This window comes from Meles meles, chromosome 4 (assembly GCF_922984935.1).
Source record: "Meles meles chromosome 4, mMelMel3.1 paternal haplotype, whole genome shotgun sequence".
Taxonomy (NCBI): Eukaryota; Metazoa; Chordata; class Mammalia; order Carnivora; family Mustelidae; genus Meles; species Meles meles.
The window spans coordinates 52698462-52722477 of record NC_060069.1 but is presented as its reverse complement, the minus strand read 5'-3'; the positions used below and the strand labels follow the sequence as shown (position 1 = coordinate 52722477).

Sequence of the window (24016 nt, the reverse complement as noted above, 5' to 3'; positions counted from 1 at the left end):
GAACTCCCTGTCAGGGGAGTATTTAAGCCAACGTTGCATGTGAACTTGTCTGCCATCAGAAGATTCCTGCTTTGCAGACCAGTTGACTTAAGTGCCTGCGAAGAAGGCCCTTTCCAACCTTGGGTGTCTATGGCCACCGTGGGGCGGGAAGCAGAACAAGGCAAAGTAGGACTGTGGGGTTGGGGCAAGTTACGGAGGACTGAGGTTGTAACCAGAGCAGCTCTCACCTGCTTTGTAAAGGTGGAAAAAAATGGATATGCTTTCAAAGGAGGCTTAACCATTGTTTCCCCTGGATCTTGGCAACCCTCCTCCTGTTCTGTCCTTGACTTCAGTCTGCATGACTTTATATTCATAAATTATTTCCACAGTAATAAATATATCACATACACTTTAGATGACCAGGAAATCTGGCAACTAGAAAAGAACTACATGTCCCAGGAGGATGATTGTAAATTTTTTTTCATTACAGTCTTTCCAAATCTGCATCCATCTTCTGGTTTCCCTAGCACAGAGCTGACATGTCATTCAGCTTTAAATTTAGCAACACTCTACCCTTTGCAACCTCTTGAAAGTCCTCCGGGCTTGAGTTGACAACACCCGCCATATTGAATGCTTGTCCCTTTCCCAAGAGGAAGAGCCTCTTAGACTTAAGCGTTAGTCCACGTTAGGCCACGTAGCAAGTTTACCATTTTCTGGGCTTTTGCTGTACTCCTGGCCCTGATGAGGCACTGCGTATGTTCTCTCATCCAGTTCTCATAGCCACACTCTGTTTGTGGGTATCATTAGCTCCATTTTGCAGATGAGAAAACTGAGCTTCAGAGTGAGATAGAGACTCACCCAAAGATTCACTGCTGCTAAGTACTTAGGCTGGCATGGGACATAGCTTTTTCTGTGTTACATTACTGGTATTTTCACTGCTAAGAATTCTACATCTTTTGAGTCTGAGAAGTGGTTCATTCTTAGTTTCACTGGAGGCTTGGCTGAATTTCTCCCTAGGGGTGCTGATGGAAGTTTTCTGTCTTTCCCCTGAGAACATATGAAGGAAAGAATTCATGGGAGAGTCATGTGTGGATAGCATTTGCTTATTCTCCTTTTTGGTAAGAGTTTGTGTCAAGCCTGGTTTGCCCTTTTTAAAAACTTTTTGCTTGCCCTTTAAAGCTGGGAGATCCATTGACTCATTATCTGGTTATGATTGGACATAAACACACTGGTGGTGAGTGGGGCCACAGATTGGCGGTTACCACTGCTTGGCTCCCTCGTAAGTGCGACTCAGAGGCATTGTGGAGGCCTTATCTTGCACCTGTGGTTCTAGGCTCTTAAACAGTTTCTTCTCTTTTGAAGTTTATTTGACATTAATTTATTCACCAAATATTTATTGAGTGCCTATTATGTGCTAGTCATTGTGCGCAGCATTAGGAATATTTACATAAAGATCCCATGTTGTAGATAGCGCACACATACACATTCAGTGTAATGAACAGGGCCTTGGAGGTCAGTGACTGACAGACTTCCTGTATCACCCTCTTCCTCTTCTCAGAGTCCTTGCTTTGTTCATTCAACAAACTTTGAATGTGTGCGGTAGCCTCTGTACAATGTACACTTTTAGAACAGAGACCCAAACATTCCCACAGTTCTGTTCTTCAGGAGCTTGGTTGAAGGAGGACATGAAGGTGTTAATTATAATATTGTATGATAAATATTATGAAGTGGGGAAGAAGGTATAGCGAGTCTGAGAGAGCTTTCTGGAGTAGGGGGCACCTAAGGAGGGCAGTGACCATTAACCTCCAGGGAAAGGGCATTTGAAGAAGGGGCTGAGGGAGCAAAGATGTGGGGTGAAATATGGCTCACTGGTTGTGGGGGGAACCACTAGTAGGTTGGTGATTCTGGAAAGGAGCTCATAAAGCAGAAAGTGGTGGGATGGAGCTGGACCATTTCAGGCATTATCTATAATTTTCATAACTTCCCTATGTGGGCTCTGTACCATTATCTTCATTTAGTAGGTGAGGAATCAAAGGCTGAAGGAAGTTCAGCGGCTTGCTCAAAGTCAGCCAGGGAATGAATTGAGGTGCTTGTACTTGAATGTAGGCCTAATCAGCTCCCACAACAGTACCTGCAGAGGCAGGTTGGGAAGGTCTGACTTGCTGGTAAGGTGCTTGTTCCTTCTCTTTTGATCTTTTAAGGGTAATAATCCCGCTGAATCTTCTTCCTTCCACTGGCGTCATGGTGTTTTCCAACGTAGTGAAATCGGAACTGGTGGGGCTGGTGTTGAAGGCTACCTCTGAGTATTGGTTCTAGGTTTTGCCCTCCTTTTCATTCAGAAAGTCAGTAGCCCAGAAGTCTTCAAGGAAAACCTTTATGTGCCTAGCCACGTACGAAAAGGGAGATGAAGATTCATGCCCTTTCTCAAAAGTTCCAATTTCACTTAGTAGCCCAAACATTACCTGTGAATGTTTAGTTCCAATAAACCCTTGGGGACTGGAGAAGGAGCTATCAGTCTAGGATGGAAGAGTCTGGAACAGGGGGCTCTTGTGCTGTTCCTTTAAGAATGAGTAGAATAAGGAAGGTGGATGACTCACAGATGACCTATGAGTAAAATTATTCTGTCCTAGCCAGTGAAAATGGGATCCCATTGGCCTATTCTTCCCAACTCCCAAGCTAATTTCTGGCTTGGAGTTGGCTCTTGGGTTGGAGAGACAATATCCACTCAAGCATTCAAACAAAGTTTTTTTTTTGAAAAATAATAGAGATCTCAGAGACAAGATGATCAAACTATGGAATGAGATAAAGAATAAGGAAACGAATGAGATATAGCACTGTGGAAAAGTTAATGAAGGAACAAAGCAACACACAATGAAAACTAAATTGTTTGAGAGGGAAGGCTTGAGGAGAATCACAGCGGATGCCAAGAACGATAAGGAAATTAATCAGAGACAATCAGAGATCTAAAAGTCCTCCGGAGGTGATGTCTCAGAACGGTAACTGAGGCATCCACAGAGACACACGTCACTTCTGCTCACAGCCTATTACCCAAGCGTGGACACACCTGAGTGTAAAGGAGGCTGGGAGAACACCTCCAGCTGGGGAGCTGGGCACCCACTGAAAACTCCAGTTTCAGGAAGGCGTTCTTTAACAAAAGGGAAGAGGAGGAATATGGGTATTGGGAGCCACCCATCTCTGCACAGAGCAAAAAATCCTCTTGGCCTCTGGCTTGGTCAGCAGCAGGAGAAAACTTGAGAACATGAAGAAATGTTCACAGGGTTCTGAGGGAAAGGCAGCGTGACTGAGGACTTCTGCACTGACGTAACTCACTCTGCAAGCACAAGGCAGGTGGCCAGTTCTCATGCGTGCAAGAACTCAGGGACGTAGCACATAGGCGCCCTTTGTGGGAAAACCCACTTGTGGATGGAAAGGATGAATCCGAAGCACTTAGGAAGGCATGGTTAAGGGTCATTGGGTGAGCCCCCTCCTTTTTTCTTCTTTTTTATGATTATTTATTTATTTTAAAGAAAGGGGGTGGTGAGCCCTTAATCCGCTCAGACAGAGAGAAGTGCAGCAAGGGTGGGCAGGAGGCGAAGGCGTGGGATGTGAGAAGTAGCAAGAATGTGAGGGAGGTGGAAGGCGGGGACGTGGGTGCATGCGTATGTGTTAACTTTCCCCATCTCAGACGGGCGAAAGAGAACCGTCACGGCTCCAGCCTCTCAACTCATTCTTTTCTTAAACTGGGAGGGATCTTTAAGGCAAATAATATCTGTTTTGGTGGAGAAACAGTTATGAGAAGTAAAGCTTTTTAAAAATTTTACTTTTTGGTAGAATGGAAATAAAATATAATGTAAAAATAAAAAATAGCTAGTTTTTCAAGCTCCTTCAGCCGTCCTTGTTTCATGCAATCTGTCCTCCTCCACGCTTCTATCTACGTGTAAATGTAGAGACATGCAAAGAATGATATTAATCTTTTTCTTTTCTTTTTTTATTCTGGATGGTGCGATATTGGGTGGCTTTCAGTTCTGTACAATTTTGTGTTAAGCATCAAAGGTATTGTTGGGGCGCCTGGGTGGCTCAGTCAGTTAGGGGTCCAACTCTTGGTTTCGGCCTCAGGTAGTGATCTCAGGGTCTTGAGATTGAGCCCTGCATGGGGCTCCCTGCTCAGCACAGAGTCTGCTTGTCCTCTCTGTCTACCCCTTCCCCTACTCATACTTCCTCCCTATCTCTCCCTCTCAAATAAATATAATCTTTTTTTTTTTTTAAGATTTTCTTTATTTATTTGACAGAGAGAGACACAACGAGAGAGGGAATGCAAGCAGAGGGAGCAGGAGAGAGAGAAGCAGGCTGCCTGCTGAGCAGGGAGCCCAGTGCGGGGCTCTATCCCAGGACCCTGGGATCATGACCTGAGCCCAAGGCAGACACTTAACAACTGAGCCACCCAGGTGCCCCCAAATAAATAAAATCTTAAAAAAAAAAAAAGATATTGTTAAATACTGGTGCTCAGGTTGTGGAGAGCGGGTAGGAGATACAATGCATGAGCAAGATGCTGTCTTTCCATGGGAAAGTTTGGCGAGTCAGTTACACGAACACTGAACTCTAGGCAGAATGAGACACTGTAAACCAAATGACCCAGTGGGTGGCAGGGCCCAGAGGATGAAGGAGAAGTTTTCACCAAGGAGATAGAGTTTGAACGGGATGCTGAAGAATAGGGAAAGCTCTGGTGGGGGGAGAATGGGAGAAGAGCAACCCTGGCCTAGCAGGGAGCCAGAGCACGAGCTCGGAGCAGTGAAGGTCGGGGTAGCCCTGAGTAATTGGTGGCGGTTGGAGAACAAAGGATGAACGAAAGAGTAGCCACTGTTCATTAAGTGTGCCCAGTGTGCCAGGTATGACGCACCGTATCTCTAGGCTGCCCAACAGCCCTATTATAGAATGAACATAATTATCCCTATGGTACAGATGGGGAAACTTGACGTTAAGAGAGATTTATTTGCCCAAAGTTGCACAATGGGAGACTGTGGCTTGAACCCCTCGAGCTGCCTGCATGCCCAAGCCCATGGTTTTTCTACTGCACTGTGATTTGTGGTGCACAGGAGACCAGAAGTGGCCACCTTTGGGCAACATAAAATATAGAAATACAGATAAATATAAAAAAATTTTTTTATAGATATACTTTCTAGATAACCAAACTTTATATAAATTTTACCTACATAGAGACTTATGAAATAGAAATCTCTTTTCCATTTAAGTTTTAGGCAAATATAAGAGCCAAATTGTGGTCCAGACTGCAGCTGTGCGTAGCCTCAAGCTACTTAATCCTAACCCTAATTTCCTGATCCATAAAAGGGGATAATAATTGTGGGGCTGCCTACTCTCAGATTTGCTTTTATGTTCAAATGAGATCATAGATGTGAAAAGATGACAAAGAATAAAAGAACCACACAGAAGGGTTTGTTATTGCTGGCAAGCCCCTTGCCCTTCTGAGAACTTACAGACATCTGTTAGAGCATCCACAGGTGTCCATAAAAACTCCCACAGTCACAGACCTGCTCCCTGAAGGCTTGCAACAAACTGCTTGGTCACCGGGCAAGAAACTGTGGTCTCCTGACTCAGACAAGCAGCTGGGGAGGCAGTGGACAGGGAGAGGGCAGGTCCTCTGGTTCTCTCCCATTGCCGGCGGAGAGAGGACTCCGGCCTGCCTTCCTGGTTGCTGGCAAAGTCTGGGTGAGAGCTGAGTTGGGACGGCTGAGAAAAGCGTGGGGAGCTCTCCTGGGCAGAAGAGGGTGTCCCAGACATGCTGGGCCACGGGAAGGAATGCGGGAGCTGCCAGGCAAGCAGGCCCCTGCCATGTCTGTCTGGGAGAGGCTTGTGGTCTGGAAAAGGGATAGGAGGGACAGGGCCAGGGGCCTCTGGAAGAGGCTTTACTTTTCAGGAGTGCTGATGAGAACAAGGCAGGGCCCTGTCCTTGAGAATTTGGTCTCTAACACAATCCATCAGTGTGGGCTGGCAGCCAGACTTCAGGACTGAGCTATTGTGGCCTGAGGCAACTCACATGTGCCCCAGGAAGGATTGGGATTGCTCAAGGGTCTGGACTGGGACCTACCATGCCACTGGGGTCGGGAGTGGGGTGTCCGAAAGCCCTGTTGTGTATGTTGTGTGTGGGGTGATGGGATGGTTTTAGTAAGAGCCAAGCTACTCCTAACTGCTGAAGAAACCAGTTTCTTCATCCTAGTCTCTCTGCAATGCTGCCACAGGACTTTAGCTCCGCATTAGCTCAGGATGGGCCCCTCTAGTTGCCGGCCCCTACAGCAAAGAGAAGACGTTTCATCTCAGACACCATACTCCTGTTCCACGAAGTCAGCTGTGTTAGACAGTTGCCGCTTGGATGGTAGGATGCTGACTGGGTTCCCAGCACAGCCCAGGGCCAGCACAGTGCCCAGACCTCCGTGGGCTCACCCTCTGCCTGCCGAACACGGGCACCGTCAACCCCAGCGAGCGCGAGCAGGTGCTCTCTAGGGAAGGTCAAGGTGTGAGAGCACAGTGGGAGAGGCAGGAGCTCAGGATGGGGAACACTCAGGGTAGTCCTTTTTCACTGGTCACTTCTGGGCTCGGAAGTGAGACCCAAGCAGCAAGATGAAATAGGAAATGCTCTCTGGGCTGATCCCTGGAGCTGAGCCCCCGGGCGGGTGGAGTCAGGGTTAGGATCTTGGTCTTCTTTTTCTTATCCTGTTGGAAACCAGGGTCAGAGGGATTTGTCCCAGGTGAGAGGAGGGCAGGGCAGTGAGGAAGCTCTGACAAAAGCAGTTGGGTCGGGCCTTCATTTACCCAAGCAGACAGCCTTTGTCAATTGTATGGTGTTGGGAGGATGCCGGCCCTGCCACTGCAGGGATGGTTAATGACGTTGTGAGGGATAAATCCTCTGGAGATGCTTCCCGCCAGAGAGCTTGTGGTGGTTCCTTTTTGCCCTACACAATGAACATTTTATTCTGCCCATAAATCGGGAGGAGAGGAAAGATCAGGTATGGAGGAGATGGATGAAAAGGAGTCCTCCTCTTATCTCCCAGATGGTCTGGGTGACGCCCAGAGTGGGGGCTGGGAGGCAACTCCCTGACTTGCCCATTGCCATCTGCAGGGTCCTCTTTCTCAGAAAACCTTATAATGTGAAAAACACCACATGCTTTGCAGCCAGACAAATTCAGGTTTAATTCCACATATGCCTCTACTTCTTCTTTTACTTCTTGTTCTTCTGGCCACTTACTTCCCTGTATGAACTCGGGAACTCACCTTCTCTGACCCTCGGTGTCTCATCTGTCATCTGTATTTTTTTTTTTTAAAGATTTATTTATTATTTATTTATTTGACAGAGAGAGAGAGATCACAAGTAGGCAGAGAGGCAGGCAGAGAGAGAGGAGGAAGCAGGCTCTCCTTCGAGCAGAGAGCCCGATGTGGGGCTCGATCCCAGGACCCTGGGATCATGACCTGAGCCGAAGGCAGAGGCTTTAACCCACTGAGCCACCCAGGCGCCCCCTGTCATCTGTATTAATCACTGCTACCTCGTAGCATTGGTGGGAGTCCTGTGTGGTGCCTAACCTCATCCCAGCACGTAATTAGTGATAATAAATGGTGGCTGTTTTTAATGTCTTAGTGATTTTCAGTTATTGGCTGCCTGACGGGTCTGACACTGTGTTAGACACTGTGGATAGGAAGCTCCGTGAGGTCCGGTCTTTCCCCAGAAGAGCCTCTGTCTAGGAGGAGAGGTGGGTACAGAATCAGGACACAGATGAATGAGAGCTGCACGAATTGCTGCTGGAGCAAGAGGTGAGGCGGGACGGGGCAGAGGAGCAGGTGAGATTGCCAAGTGGGATTTACCTGGGCAGTTGGGTAGGGTAGAAGGACATACACCCGAGATTTGGCATGAAATCCATTGATAAGGGTGGGTAGGAGTTGATAATGGGGAACACTGGGGGACCAGCAGGGGAGCCCCCAGGGCTTCTGCCCTCTGCTGGCATTCAAGCTCGCACAGTTTAGGCTCAGGAGAGAGTTGCAGTCTTTTTCCAGCAGTTGGGTAGACATGGACAGGGTCCTAGCCAAGAGTGGCTCGGGGACGGGGTGTTGAGATGGCATGTGTCACCACAGAGATCTCTCCAGGCCCAGGGCTAGAATCAAGGGTGGACCTCCCCAGAGGGAGCAGCACATCACCAGACAGGAGTTGCAGATATGGAACCCTAAAGTGCAGTCTTCACCCAAGTTTGGCACAGAGCTGTTGTTGTCACATTAGGACTCGGGGAGGCTGGGCGCGAGGGGTGGCCGGTGAATTCCAGTGATCCCGTATGTAGCGCTCAGTGTCACAAAGAACCAGAGGACACCTCCTTAACATTTCAGGATAGACATCTGTGATTTCAGTTCTTTGCAAATGACTTCAAAACCCTGTGGTAGATACAAATCGGGAATCATTTGGATGAGATAAGAACAGAATTCTATTTGATATTTGCTACAAGGATAGCTTATGTCACTTTGCTGGTGATAAAAATAAACAGCAGCTCCCATTTACTGGATCTTAGGATGTGCCCTTACCGGGGTCTCACGTAACCCTGGTTCCCTCCAGCTCACGGTCCCGGCCACGCCTGTGGCCCACGGCCGAATGCCACGGTAGAGAAGCCGGCGGCTGTCCTGACGGCTCCCGCTCTAATTCGCGACCACCATCCTGAAGCGGACTTGGGTGTCGTCAGGTTATCTTCACGCTGTGGATCCGGTGGTTCTCAACTCTGGCTTTCACTAGCGTTACTGGGGGAGATCATAACAGGTACTGCTGCCTGAATGCCATCTAGAATGAATGAATTCAAAGTCTTCACGGAGCGGACCTGGATCTCAGTACCCTTTTTTAAAGTTCGGCTGTTGATTCCAATGGGCAGTCTTGGCTGAGAGCCACTACCCTTTTCTCTAATCCAGGTGACTGTTCACACCTCTTTCTTGGTCTTCAAACTTTTAGTGCCTCTTCTCCCTTCCTCACTCTCAGTCAGAACCTTGTTTCCCACTTAGCTGAGGAAGTAAAGGCAGCCAGAGAACTTTCACACCTTTCCGCCACCAAATGTATGCCCATAAATTCTGCTTTCTGCCTGTGACTGTGGATGAGGAATTATTTCTGCTCCTTTAAGACCAACCCCTCTACTCATTTACTGTATCCTGTTCCCTTACTTAATTAAGGACTTGACTGTAGCAGTATTCCCTTCTCTTTCCAATGTTTCTGTCTCTCTGCTGGACCATTCCCATCTGCCCGCCCCATCTGTCTATCTGTGGCTGTTGTTTTTCTCCCACTGAAGCCCACCCACACGCATATGCACATGCACTTCCTTCCCCGATCTCATCCACCCTGCCAGCTGCTGCCTCATTTCTTTGTTCCTTGAAAGAATCATTTGCTCCCTGTAGTTCATCTCTCCTGATTTAAGCCCAGTTGAATCAGTGCTGCGCCTCTATCACTCCACAAAAAGCACACCTGTCGGGTTCACCGGTGACCTCCATATTGCCAGTCCCAATGGTTAAATCTCAGTCCTTATCTTGATTTATCAGTAAAGTTTGATATGGTTGGCTATTCCAAGAAAACGTGTTTTCTCTTGGCTTCTGGAATAGCGCACCCCTTGGTTCTCTTCTGTCACTGGCTTCTCCTCCATTTCTTTTGTCGACTCATATTCACTTGTTCACTTTGGAGCACCTCAGGGAGCAGCCCCTGGACTTGATCTCTGTGCCCTCGTCAATAACCCTCAAGTTATAGCTCCATTGCAGACCTTTCCCTGAACACCATACTCTTAAATTTACTCACCATATTTCCTTGGGTGTCAAATAAACATCAAAATGACAGCAGGTCCAACACTGAACTGCTTTTCCCTCAAAAACCACCATCCCTGGGGTGCCTGGGTGACTCATTCGGTTAAGTGTCTGCCTTCAGCTCAAGGCATGATCCCAGGGTCCTGGGATCGAGCCCTGCATCGGGCTCTCTGCTCAGCAGGGAGTCTGCTTCTCCGTCTCCCTCTACCCCTGCTCATGTGCTCTCTCTCCCTCCCTCATTCTGTCTCTCAAATAAATGAATACAATCTTAAAAAAGAAAGAAAGAAAGAAAGAAAGAAAGAACACAGCCATCCCCACTTTAGGAGACGAAAACTTCATCTTTCCAGTTGCTAGAGCTTCAGACGATGGAGTCACTCTTGACTGTCCTTTCCTCATGCTGCATTCAGGCTATCAGCAAACCACGTTAGCTGTACTTGCAAAGTAAATCAAGGAACTGACTACTTGTTTCATCCACTAAATTCACGCTTGTCCAGGAAAGTACAATCTCTGCTCTTATTTCCTGGAATAGTGTCGTAACTGTTCCTTCTATTTGCATTCCTCCTCCTATAGTCTCCTCAAAACAGCAACTAGAATGATTGTGTTGAAAGATGTAGTATCATGTCATTTTTTCCTGTTCAGAAACTGGCAGGGGCTCCCCATTTCATTCAGAGCCAAAGTTCTTAAAAAGGTCTACAAGGTTCTGCATGATTCAGTTCTCAGGTCCTCACAGACTTCAGCCTTTACAGCTTTCTGCCTCTTCATTCTGTCTTACTTCATGTCCCCTTAAACATAAAGCACTTTTTTCCCCCCCTCAGAGCCTTTGCACTGCTGTTCCACTCAGTTGGAACACCCTTCCTTCATACACTCTCATTGTGTTCTCCTTCTTTTCCTTCAGGGTTCTAACTAACCGTCATCTTATTTGAAAGGTCATTCTGACCACTTTGTATAGGATAATCTGGTGCCAGCCTCCTCCCTCACCCACTTGGCTCTCTCCCCTTTATCCTGCCTGTTGTTCTTCAGTGGTCTATGTAGTCGCCTGACTTTCTTACTCTGTGTTTCTTCTTACTGAGAAGTTGTTTCTACCAGGGCAGGGACTTTATCTCTGTCATTCGTAACTCTTTTCCAAGGACCCAGAGCAATGCCTTGGAAATGGTGGCTGAATTTAACTTAACCCTCATGAAAATGCTTCAGAATTCGTTGGAATTACCCACAATTTATAGAGGAGGACATTGAGCTTCAGGGAGGGTAAGTAACTTTTTCAAAGTAACAGAGCTTGCTAGAAGCAGGACGCACACTTCCCAAGCGACTATGCCACTAGGCGCTCTCGCTGTTGAACCCGGCCTCCCCACACCCCCACATTCCAACTTGCCTCATTTTTTCCACCTCTCGCTGCAAGCAGGCAGACCCACAGAGTGACAAAATCCCTGTGAAAATGCCCCAAGTGTGACTGGAGGTGTAGGAGGTACGTACGACACGCACACACCATCTCTGATCTGCAATTTCCAAATCCAAAAAAATCTGTGAAAACCAAGTTTTATTTTTAACCTGTTTGGTGGCAAAACCTGTCCCGGACTCATGTGAGGCTATTTATAAATCCTTAACCTACTTCGTATAAACACGTATTTATCCTGCGGCAGAAATATTAATCCGTATCATTATGAGGAGCTGGCCCACCGGCTGGCCCATCCCGGCTGCAGGTGTTAGGCCATAGGCAGCGGGGGCGCAAACCGCTTTTCCACAGTATGAAGCATTCCGAATCTCAGTTGGATAGCAGGCCTCGGATATGCCTGATAAGTGCCTGGTAAGTGATTATGAACCTATGTTAATGCTTGCCTAAAAGTCTCTCCTTTGGAACTATGCCTAGAAAACAAGCTGTTTTTTATTTTTTCTTTTCCTGGTCACTAAAACTTCTCTTGAGGATCTTTCCAGGAACAAACTCAACCTTAAGACCTGATTAAGATCAGGCTGAGCAGGCCAACCTGAGATGCGTGAGATGCCTTTCTATAAGAGGGAATGAATAAAAGCCTACATACTGAACAGTGAAACCATCTCTCCCCAACTTTGTTTTTGTCGTGGTTACCACAGTAACTGGGAGCTAGGGGTGGTTATCTCCCCTTTTCCCTAGTCACGAGCTTAGAGAGGTCTCTCTGCATAAACTTAATAGCCCAAGAGAAAAGGAAAGGGCCTATAGATATTGATTTTTAGAGTTCTTTAAATAAAATGGTGGGATTATTCTCAACCCTCCTCTGGTAAGCCACCGTCCCAGCAGTTCTGCCCGTATGTGGAGCTTCTGGTCAACCTTTAGTGTCTCACTTTTGAATTTAAAAAGACCAGTAAGTATCTCCAGATATTTGAGAAAAGTTTGAAACATAAAACACAGAAACCAAAAAGAGACAAACAACGACAACATGATAAGAGACTCTCAAGAAATAGAGACAGTGCTGGGAGAGAAGCAAACTTCACAAAAATTATGATTACTGGTGTCCTGGAGGCAAGACAAGGTAGCACAGTGATAAAATAAAGACAGTGTGCCACAAAAGGAGTATTCAGAGAATAAGAAAGAACCCTGGAAATTAAAAGTATGATAGAAATCAATGAATCAGTACAGGGTTTGGAAAGTAAAGTTGATGAAGACTTAGACAAAGGCTAGAAACCAAAAAAAGGGTGGGGGGCTATGCATGAAAAATAAGAAAGGATCATTTTAAGAAGTTCAACAAAACTTATATACAAAAAAAAAAAAAAGGAGACATACAGAGAAAAAAGAATAGAGAAAAAAGAATAGAGGACATACAAAAAAAAAGAATAGAGAAAAAATAATAGAATAGAGAAAAAAGAATGGAATGGAAGGGAAGATTTATCAAAGAAATAATGCAAGGAAAATTTTGAGAACTGAGGAACAGGTTTCTAGATGAAAAAACTCACTTGCTTGCCCAGTGCTACGAATGAAAAAAGTCGCACATCAAAGCACATCATTGTGGAAAAAACCCCACAGAAACCAGAAGCAAAGCTTGAAGACGTGAGGGAAAAAACAAATCCTAAACTGATTACATAGAAGAATAGAAATCTGATTCTACGGCAACACTGGAAGCTAGAAGGCAAAGGAGCCGTACCTTTAAAGTTCCGAGAGGGATTTATTTCCAACCAAGAATTTATATTCACAAAACGATTGAATCAGATGTGAGGGAAGAATGATGCATTCTCAGATATAAGAAACTTCAATTATTGTACCTCCTACATATCCTTTCTGAGGAAGTGACTTGAGACATGTTCCTTCAAAATTGGGGGTGGGTAAATTAAGACAGAAGAATAGGAGTCTTCCTCGAAGCCTGGAGAGCAAGCTGCTCAGGTTGGAGTAGGAGGACAGAAGATTCCAGAAGGGAGAGCTTCAAGGAAAAAAAAAAGTTGGAAACTTGAGGGCGAAATTAGTGACAGGTACGTAGAAGACGAAGCTGATAAATAAGACATGAATGGACTCCAGAAATGACAAGGAATATACATGAAAAGAATGAACCATTGCATACCACAGAGCTTGCCTGTGAACAATCATTTGTCTGGTCATAATCATGTAACATCTTAATGAAAAAAAAAAACGGTTTAACTATATTAGAAGTAGAAGAGGTACGTGGGATGGTGGTAAAAAGCAAGCTAAAAATTCTCGTTTTCCATAGTAGGAAGTAATGAATAATATCTAACATTGAACAACAACAAAAAAAGCCATGTAAGCATGCTATTTAGATACAGCGCGATCCTTCTAGAATTAGATCAAAGAGCTCAAAGTCATTGCATTTGGGCGGCAGAGGTTAGGGGTCTGCAGGACCAGGGCAGAGCCCGGAATCATGTATGTGTATGGCTCTGACTGTAGAAAAGGCTTATATGTCTCCGTGTATATCCAGGCTGGCAGCTCAGATAGGCAGATTCAAAACCGAAGGATTGTCGCCGACAACATGTTAACAACACAGTCAAAGAAATGAGCAGGAGCTCCCTTCTTTGGGTGTTTTACATACGGCGGTGGCGGAAGAGCTTCCTTTTTCTGTTTCTCTGGAAATACCTTCTTTACACCATTTCTTGTCTTGTCAGAGCCCATGTATTCAGTGTTGAACTCCTTTTTAATTTTAGCTTTTGTTGAGAGCTTGGCAGAGTTCTGTCCTAACACTGGCCGAAGAAGGCCTTGGAGAGGCAGGCCAGTATGTAGAATTCTGGCCTTGTCAATTCCCAGTTTTGGGCCCTGACTAGCTACTTAAGCCCTTTTCCTCATCTGAAAATGGAGAAAACACTCCTTGCCTCATAGGATTGTATGAGGAATAAATGAATAATTTAGTATATTAATTGCCTGACACACAGTAGTTGCCAAAAACATTTCAATTAAAAAAAAAAAATAAAGGAACACTGTGGTTAGCCCTTGGTCTGGTACAGAAGCCCTATATAATATTGGGTCTGGGCCCTACAGATGACCCTTCCAGAAGAAACAAGAGCTCTCAAGGAAAGGGAAGGCAGAAATAATCCAGGACATCTTTTGATTTTTTTTTAAAATATTTTATTTATTTGACAGAGAGAAATCACAACTAGGCAGAGAGGCAGGCAGAGAGAGAGGAGGAAGCAGGCTCCCCGCGGAGCAGAGAGCCCAATGTGGGGCTCGATCCCAGGACCCCGGGATCATGACCTGAGTCGAAGGCAGAGGCTTTAACCCACTGAGCCACCCAGGCGCCGCAGGACATCTTTTGATTTTAGCAGAAATTCTTACTGTATTTTGGTGCAGTGTTTTCTGATCTGACTATAGAGCTCAGCAAATTTATAGACACCCAGACCCTGGAAAGTTTTATGTACAGGGATCGATAAAAGCTCTTAGCCAATTTAGATTCCATATCCAAACAATCAGAGCAGTCGCTCACATTCCAGATAAGTGGAATAATGGAATCAGAGTTCACAGGGTTATCCGTTACCCCAAGGCTCCTGTGTGCCTTACAGTGATGGTTCATTTAAACCAGGGACCTGGGGCCCGAGCCCTACGCTTGGGATAGGCTGACCCATTCTCTGACTCAAAGTCAAGCCCATTGGTAATGGTCCTCGTTTGGGGGATGCTTATATCAGGGGATGCTGGGCCATGAAATTCTCCTTGTGTATGCGCTTGGCTCATTTTATGAACTTCTTTGGGTTCTTTGGGTCTTGGTGGGCTGTCTGTCCTGGCTCTGGTCTTTGATCAGCACCCACACCTTGTATATCTGAAGGAAACACCTACATGAAGCGTGAGGGAGTAAGGCGGCCTCTCATTTATCTGCTTTCTTCCTTAGAACGTTCTTCTGATGCTTCGGGGGCTGCCAGAGGGCCTTAGCTAGAAGCTGCCAGAGGCAGTCAGGTGAGGGAATAGGGCAGGAATTGATGGGGCAGAGAACAGGCCCCGAGCACACAGAAGGCATGGAGTACAACTTTGGCTGGTTAGGCCGTGGGAGACAAGTGGTGAAGCCAAAGCTAGATGTCAAGCTAGTGGCCCTGGTGGAATTGAAGCGAAGTCAGGGAGCAGAAGACACCCAGATTAAAGGGGCCATCAGTTTAGCGGGTGCTGTATGAACACTGCAAGGAAGCTCACCAGTATATAGGTGGCTCAGGGGCAAGGAAACACAAGGGTCCTCTGTGGTCAGCCGAGTGGGTCACACCGGTGGGGTGATAGGCGGAGTAAATACAAACCACTTAATAGCAAAACCGTGTTATAGAAAAATCTATGGTCTGTAATTACTGCTCTGTTATTGTTTATTTCTTATGTTTCTACAAAGTACAAGTTGTACTTGCAATCCAAGACTGTCCCATCAAGTTGCCTCATCTGTCAAAAATCCAGCTATAAACTTGGGAAGGAAGTTAAAAAAAAAAAAAAAAGAAAGAAACAAACAGGCTTTTGAGCAGCCACAATGGATGGCCAAAGCCCAACCCCAAAGCCGTGCACTGGGTGATGGTGGAAGAGCTGAGGAGCTCTCAGTCCCAGCCCTGGAAGACTTCAGTGAGCTGGAGCCAGCTGGGACCCCAGAGCTGCTCTGAGCCTAGCTCTTCTGGAAGGGATTCAGGGGATGCTTATGGGAAGAAAAAAGAGGAAGTATAGATGAGCTTTGCAGTTTCTAGAACATCACCAAGCATCTGCTCTCTCTGGGGTGCACAGTTTCCTGTGTGTCTCTCCCTGGGCCTCTGCCCTGCTCCCTTTGTAGGCCGGCTTCCTCTCCTGCAGTGCCCCGCGGCCCCATCACTTGATCTTGGGCTTGACGTTCATTTCTTCTAGCACCCCTACTACTCTCCCTTGAAGCTCGAGGCTCCCCCACTAGCTGATTGTAGTCTTTCTTCACAGTTGCAATGTTGAAAGTATCTGGTCCAGCTCCCTTATTTAGAGGAGTTGCTTTTAAGTCCAAGTTCCACACTTTTGTCCATCAGGGGAGGCCCCACGTGTGAGTATGGGTTAGGTAGCAGGGAGACAGGTAGAATGACTTGCCTATTTGAGTAATATGGGAGCTCTGCAAGCCATCTGCTAAAGGATTTTAAAAGCATAAATGGAACCTCACATTCTCTCGGTGGTCTGCAGGTTGTTGTGGCTGGAGTGTAAGGTGCCTGGGGTGGAGTGGCAGGGGTGCTGGTCAGCTGCGAGGGGCGTGAGGCTTGGCTTCCTAGCGTCTTTGCCTGGGTCACAGGGCCACAGAAATCCATGAAGTCTGTTTAGACAGATGATGTGGTGAACTATTCATGTCTCACTGGAGGTTTGGCCTGGAGCCAAAGGAGGGATGAGGAAGGCTAGCTAGAGAGAGATGGAGAGAGGGGGCCTCTCTTCTGTTACAGGGACAGGTGCATCAGCAGCTCCTAGTACCCCAGCTGTGGGAGTGCCTTGTTCCTCTTCCCTGGGGAAGGCTGGTTACGGGCAGGTTCCCAGGTGGGCACCAGCCCAGCTGCATTTCCCCTAGAGATCTCTTCCCAGCCTGCCCCAGTCGCTGCACCGTGACTGTGTTTCCTGGTGTTTTGTAGGTATCAACCTCTAGACAGCAACAAAGCACCCAAAAGCTGCTAGTGACATTTTATTTTCTTGCATCCCCTGATGCCTTTGTCCTCGGCTCTGCTCGCCCCGAATCTTTGCAAGACTTGACATTTCCATACCCTCAGTGGCTCGCTTCATCTTCGCTTTCATCTGGTGGGACTTCCTCTCAGTGTCTGCACTCTCTCATGGCCGCACTGTTGTTTCTCATGACATCCCAGGGTCTCTTCCTCCTAGACAGAACACTTGTGTGTTACTTCTCCTCTCTGTTCCGCATGGCTTTCTCACCTTTCCCCCTTCCAGTTCCTTCCTGCGCATCCCCTCCCCAAGCTTGATTAGGGAGAGCTCATTTAATCATCAGGGCTTACACTTGGGCTGAGCTGAACGTGAACAGGACAAGTGTGCTCAAGGTGCTGGCACCGGCTGCTCATTTGCACTGAATGTTACGCTCCTGCTGAAGGAGGATGTGGGGGAGGGAGGGGCCGGGTGGAGGGGTGGGAAGGGAGGTCAGGTCCCGGCACCTGCCACCAGTGCCCGGAGGGGTGTGTACGGCACCCAGATCCTGGAGGCAGCAGGCCAAGGCTGAGACATTTGGAAACTCCTTGACTGGGTCTTAAGGAAATAACCATGGATTTCCCCAAAGATTTAGTCTTAAGGACTATTTGTAATTACCAAAAAAAAAAATTGGTGACGGCCCAGGGGTGGGGTGACAGTTCTGGTCTGGCCACCGAGGGGCAGGTTCCGTGACCCCTGCGAAAGGCCGCTGACGATGTGGTGCTAAGCCTTACCTCGCTTTAGTGCATCTTGGTAAAAACTCCAGATTGCCAAAGAAAACCAGGAAGGGTGTGTTATCTGTGGTTATCTTGGAGAGAGAAGAATAGGTAATTTTTTTCCTTCTGTTGACTTAACTTTAGTTTCTAACATTTCTAGATTGTTCATAAATTTCTTTGACACTTGGAAGACTAACAGTCACTTTCAAAACAAATGGCATCCACCCAGACAGCTATAACAAGAACAGGGGTTGAAAACTCAGTTTCCGTTAAAAAATGCTCTCAAAGTAAATCAGGACTCGAATTCACGTGTGTAACGTTACACACTCTGTGCTGTCGGTCAAAGGGAGACGGGGCAAGGGTGCGGTATTTGTTGATTGAAATCAGCTATCCATAAGCCATATCTAAACATGAAACTTGGGGCCAGAACTGTAGTTTTCTTTCTTCTCTTAGTAAGAACAGCAAGTAGCAGAGGATTAAGGGGCCATGGTGGAGTTTGCTTTGCTTCACCTACAGCTCACGGAAATGGCTCAGCCCCAGAAGGGGTAGGTCTGGGCCAACAGATGGGCGGCTTGAGCCCTGGAAAAGCGGCCGGCTCTTTTCAGGTGGGGCTGTCCTTCTGGAAGCGGCTCCCAAGTGTCAGGAGTGACCAGGGCTGGGCGTGGGAGGAGGAAGGGTGCTAACCCTTCTGCATGTATTAACATTCGTGCTTCTGGAGCTCTGTCTGCAACTTTTCTTTATGTGCCTGTGGTTTTTTTTTTTTTTTTTTTCCCTCTGCAGGCAAGGTAGAGCCTGCTGTGTGGAGCTTTGAGGCCAGCAGACCAGAGAGAAGCAGTGAAATCCTGGAGCCCAGCTGAAATGAACTGGCCTCCTTGAGCGGGCTCCAGCCCCTGTGCCAGGCCAGGCCTCTGTCCCAGCACTGAGGTAAGACCACCTGAATCCCAGGTTGGGGGCAAAGAGGGTAGAAGGCCTCTTCTTCTGAGGAAACCTCTTCCTCTAAGGCTCAAGGGAAAAGGAGCAGTTGTTTCTGATACAGTCCAACCGTCTTCTTCCACCTCCGCCCGTTGGGGGGCAAGGTCATCTGATGGACGAAGAGGCTTTGATTTTTCAGAGCACGGCTCATTGACTCTTTTTTTTTTTACATATTTTTTTTAAATTAACATATGATGTATTATTTACCCTAGGGGTACAGGTCTGTGAATCGTCAGGCTTACACACAGGCTTAGCCCATACCCTCCCCAGTGTCCATAACCCCACCACCCTCTCCCTATCCCACCCCGCCCTGGCTCGCACACACAACCCTCAGTTTGTTTCGTGAGATTATGAGTCTCAGCTCATGGACTCTTAACAGGGAGTTGTAGTTTCTCGATTGCTGGTGAAATTGGAATTCCAAAGGGAGGATGAATTTGCCCTCCAGGTTAGGACTGCACCAGATTCAGGTGAACGGCTAAACTTGGGTGCACCTGCTCTGTTCTCCCAGGGAAGTTGGGCTCTTAGGAAACTCTCTCTTTCTCTCTCATGCCCAAGGGAGACAGAAGTGATGTGGGGAGGTGATTGCAAAGCATTCCACTCAGCTCACTTAAAAATGATTCATTACTCAGGTATGTTCTGATTGCAAAGGTACTATGTGCTCATAAGATATTTGGGAAAATAGCAAACGTGGAAGAAAAAGAAACATGGCTGAAACCCAACCCCTGCTAACAATCCTTCAGGTAGCTTTCATGATGGTTCCTCTTTCAGCCCCCATAGCACATCTACTCCTCCTGGCAGGAGGCAGAGAGATGAGGCAGAAAGAATACTCAACTAGGAGCCAGGAGAATTGGCTTCTAGTCCGGAGGCTCTCAGAGAGCTGATTTTTAAATATTCCGGAGTTTTGCAAACTGCTTGTTAAACATTGTTAACAGCCAGAAATTGGCCATGGTGGGGAAGTTTACAGCATGGAAATTAGCTAGTGCTACAAACCAGGGCCTTTTGGTTTTGGAGAATCACATTTCCAGCTTGCTGTACCACCAACAGGCTGGGAGGCATGAAGCAAGTGCTTCCCTGCCCCGTACATACCTCACCCTCCTCTCCTATCCCTCTCCATGAGCATTGGTTGCATGGATGAACAGGAGGGAGAGTTCTGGTCTTCTTATCCCCGAAGACAGTTGAGAGGCTCCCTGCCATGGGAGGGGGTTTAGTTGCTTGGTAAACCTTTGGTTTATCAGTGGAGAGAAGTCAGCTGCTTTTCCCCTCGCCTTGGCCCTTGTTTCTTGGGAAATCTGTGAATTACTGACGCCCTTTTATAAGGGCAGATAAAAACTCTCCTTTTACTGACAGACATCTGGGGCATATTTCCTTCCTGGAAAAATCAAGGAGTTGGTCAAAGAAGTGTGAACAGGAAGCCCCAGTGCTGCTAGATGTGAGAGCCAGGACTGAAATTAGAGCTTTTGACTCTTAAACTCCACTGGGGGGTGAGGGGGGGGTGGGATAGAGGGGGGAGGAAAAGAAGGACCACTTCCTGCCAAATGTGAAATTTAAACAAAAGCCTCTTTCTTCAAGGCCCTGCTGTGGGCAGATTAGAGCTAATTAAATTAGCATAATGAAGCCTCAGCCTCTGCCCTTCTCCCTCTACTTTCAGAAACTTTGGACTCCCTATGTCTCCCCACCCCACACCAACCCCTTCATGTATCCGAGAGAAGGGGATGGGGAGCAGGTGGGGGCATCAGTAAATACCAGTTCACCTTGTAGAATTGTAGTTGAGAAAGATTACGATGGTGGAAAGGACTAGAGGGGCCGTTTGGTCCCACACCCTCGTTCTAAGAAGCCAGGTCACACAGCTGGTGACTGTTGGTGGCTGAGGGGGAAGGCAGGAGCTCCTGGGAGGCAGAGAATGAGGCTGGTGGAATGGGGACTGCTCAGGAAGCCTCCCAATCACTGAGCCCTTGTATGTGACCAGCACGGGGACAGGGTGGACGGTCACCGGGGCCAGCCCTGCCTCCACCATTCTCAGATCCTTGTAGCTGCGGCCACAGCCCCAGCTCCCTTCATGCAGCGGGCCCCCTGGTGTGCTTGGACTTAAGACTCCTTCCCCATCAGGGATTTGCTTTTCCAGGTCAGTGAAACCAGCTGGGCAGATCTAATTCTGAGGGCTTTTAGGTGTATGAGGAAGGGCAGGGAAGGGTAGGGAAAGCGTAGTCATGACTCTAGGCACTGTGCTTTGTGCTCTCTTTAGGATCTCACTGAACTCTGCAGTGACCTAACAGGGTAGGTTTTTCTATTCTCCTGAGGCAGATGTGGAAATGGAGTCTCTCGCAGAGGTGAAGAGACTTGACCGAGACTGCAGAGCCCACAAGCAACAGAGATGTAAGCTGAGCCGGGCTGGGACTCCACAGCTTCTCAGAATTAGTGGGTGCTCCTCACAGCAAGTCGGCGCCTACATGGGTGGCGGGGTCCCAAATGCAGTTCCGACAAGCAGGGTCCCTTCCCTCGGGGTGCGCCCTTCCATCTCTGTCGCTCTGTGAACAGCTGTGGGGGAGTGTTTGGAGCTTCACAAAAGGCCACACTGTCCTTCTCAGACACTAAGGGCTCTTCAGTCTACAGTAAGATAGCGTCAGAGCTGGGAGCAACCATAGAGTTCCGTAGCATAGCCCCTCACTCATGTGACACCCTGGCAGGTGAGCTGGGGTGCTGCTGGCCCCAGGTCTCTGAGTCATCTGGAAGCAGAGGCCCTCACAAGGGAACATGCCGAGGTGGATCTGTTTGGTTTTCCTCCCTGTTTGGGTAAGTGATTATTCCTCTGGCAAGAGGGATTTAATTCAGCTTCCTAGATACTGTGTACCAAGCCACATATCCTGTTTGGGAAAAGAGAGTCTGGCTCGGCCTTGAGTGTACAGGTATGACAAGGGACAAGGGGAGGAGCGCTCCTACATCGTGACTATATATGACATATATTAGCTCATAGTCCTACATCACCTCCGAGAATTCTAACAGGAGAAATTGTGTGTCCTGGGGCTCCCAGACCCCTAAAAACAGAATTTTCAGTGCTTACCCTGCTAATGAGGGAACAAAGCAGCAAATGGTGGGTCAGGGTCTTTGGAAGATTGTTGCAGAGGAGGTAGGGCTGGGGGGAGGAGGCAGAGTGGCAGAGGGAGAGGTTTGGGTTGGCCCTAAGTGGGGCAGGTGTCTTTGTGGAGCTGGGGTTAAGGGGGAAGCAGCATGGATGGTTTCGTAGATAATCAAGAATCCTTTTCCTCTCTGGCACCCATCAACTTTAGGAGGAGGAAAAGCTCACTTCAGGGGGCCACTCGGAATATGAATCAGGGCTGAAAGTGGTCCTTGGAAAGCTGGTCGGTTGGCCTTCACATCTTCCATCTGAGGAAATGGAGGCCCAGAAAGGGGAAGGGCCTCATCTAGGACATGAGTGGAACTGGAGTCTGCTCTCCTGAGTGTCTGGCCAGGGCCCTTCCCACCAAGCTGCTCTAGCTGCACAGGGAAGATGTTCCCAGGGGCAGGTCTATCCTTCTTCCTGCCTTGGCCTGTCTGGCCCAAAACGTGTGAGGAGCTGGGTTTGGACGTTGGAGGAATTTGTGGCAATGGCAACCCAGTAGGGAGAGGGTGTCCTCTCAGTGAGGCCACAGATCCCTGCATGTCTATGATGCCAGCCCTTCACCCTCCTCTGTCCACATCCTAGACGTCTTGTGGAGCCACAGAGTATCATTTCTGGCTTCTCACTGGAAGTTCACCATTGTTGGAAGACCTCACAATACAGAGAAAAGTGCCCCAGCTTTGAGGACATTTGAACAGAGTTTAAGCTTCGCTTGACTATAGTTGGACGACTACCTGGCCTTTCTGACTGTTTCCACATACGTAAAATGGGGGCTGAAAAACCCCTACCTTGAGTGAAGATTAATATTTATATAATGCTCTTCCCACAAGTAGATGCCTAGTGAATCGTCCCCATTATTTTTTTTTCATATACTTCCATTGAGGTCTAATTGACAGACAACATATTGAAACCTTTACAGCTTGATGAGTTCTGACATATGTATACACTCTTGAAATTCTCCCTAGAGCCAAGTTAATGAACATGGCCATTATCCCCCAAGTCTCCTCCTTCATCGTATCCTTTCCTCCTCCCATCCTGCCTCCCCTGTCCTGCCTCCCATTCCTAGACAAAACCTAATCTACTTTCTATCACTATAGATTAGTTTGCATTTTCTAGGACTTTATGTAAATAGCATAATACAGCACATGCTTTTCTTACTTTCAGCATAATTTTTTAAAGTTTTTATTTTTTTATTATTTTAAAAAAGTTTTTATTTAAATTCCAGTAGTTAACCTACAGTGTAATATTAATTTCAGATGTACAATACAGTGATCAACACTTCCATACATGACCTGGTGCTCTTCACAAGAACGTTCTTTAATTATTTGACATTCATCCATGTTGTGTGTATAAATAGTTCATTATTTTATTGCTGAATAACACCCTACTATAAGGAAATAACACTATCTGGTTATCCATTTATTTATTAACAGACACTTGGGTTGTTACCAATTTTTGGCTATTAAAATAAAGCCAATGTGAGCATTAGTGAAAAAATTTTTGTGAGGACCTATGAATTCTTTTCCCTGCCTCAACACCCAAGAGTACAATGCTTGGGTCCTATGGTGGGTGTGTGTTTCCCATATTATGAAGCTGCCCAATTGTTTTCTACAGTGGCTGTACCATTTTACATTGTCCCCAGCACTCCATGAGAATTTCAATTGCTCCATTTCCTTGCCAACACTTGGTATGGTCAGTCTTGTGAATTTTAGCTATTTTGATAGGACTGTGGTGGTATTTTGTGACTTTATTTGCATTTCCTTAAAGAAATGCTCATTTAAAAAAAAATTGTTTGTCTTCTTATGATGAGTTGGGTTCTTTATATATTCTACAAACAAGTCCTTTATCGAAGTCTGAAAATACATTTTCCAATTCCGAGGCTTGCGTGTGGTGAGGGATAATGGCACATAAAGTCATAATTATAATTCAGTTGAGAAAGCATGTATAGGGAAGTACAAAGAAAGATAAGTAATCTCTTAAAAAAAGGAATTATTTATTTGAGAGAGAGAGAACGCGTGCATGAGAAATCTCACAGAGGGGCAGGCAGAGGGGAGAGAATCCCAGGAAGACTCTGTGCATGGAGCTGGATGCCGAACTCAATCTCACAACCACGAGATCACAACCTGAGCCAAAACCAAGAAGCGGATGCTCACCCAACTGTGCCACCCAGGCACGCACCCGAAGATCAGTCATCTTAGCACAGAATGTCAGGGGAGCTTCGAGGAGGTGACGGTATGCCAACTGGATTGTAAAGAGAATGAAGAGGTAGCTAGGTGGAGGGAGGGCTGTCTGGGTAGAAGTTTGTCCGTGCAGAGGCATGGCAGTATGCAATATCTTGCTGCATGTGAAATTATATGT

General features: G+C 47.0%; 1 protein-coding gene across 4 annotated transcripts in view; it reads left to right on the top strand.

Annotated features, from left to right (window-relative positions):
* The window catches only part of ST6GAL1 (ST6 beta-galactoside alpha-2,6-sialyltransferase 1), a 121275-nt gene that overhangs the window by 9439 nt on the left and 87820 nt on the right, over positions 1-24016 (top strand). For all 4 annotated transcript variants that reach the window (XM_046002743.1, XM_046002744.1, XM_046002747.1 and 1 more), the window contains exon 2: positions 18352-18495. The gene's annotated coding sequence lies outside the window, so the exon portion shown is untranslated. The remainder of the gene's footprint in view (positions 1-18351; positions 18496-24016) is intronic.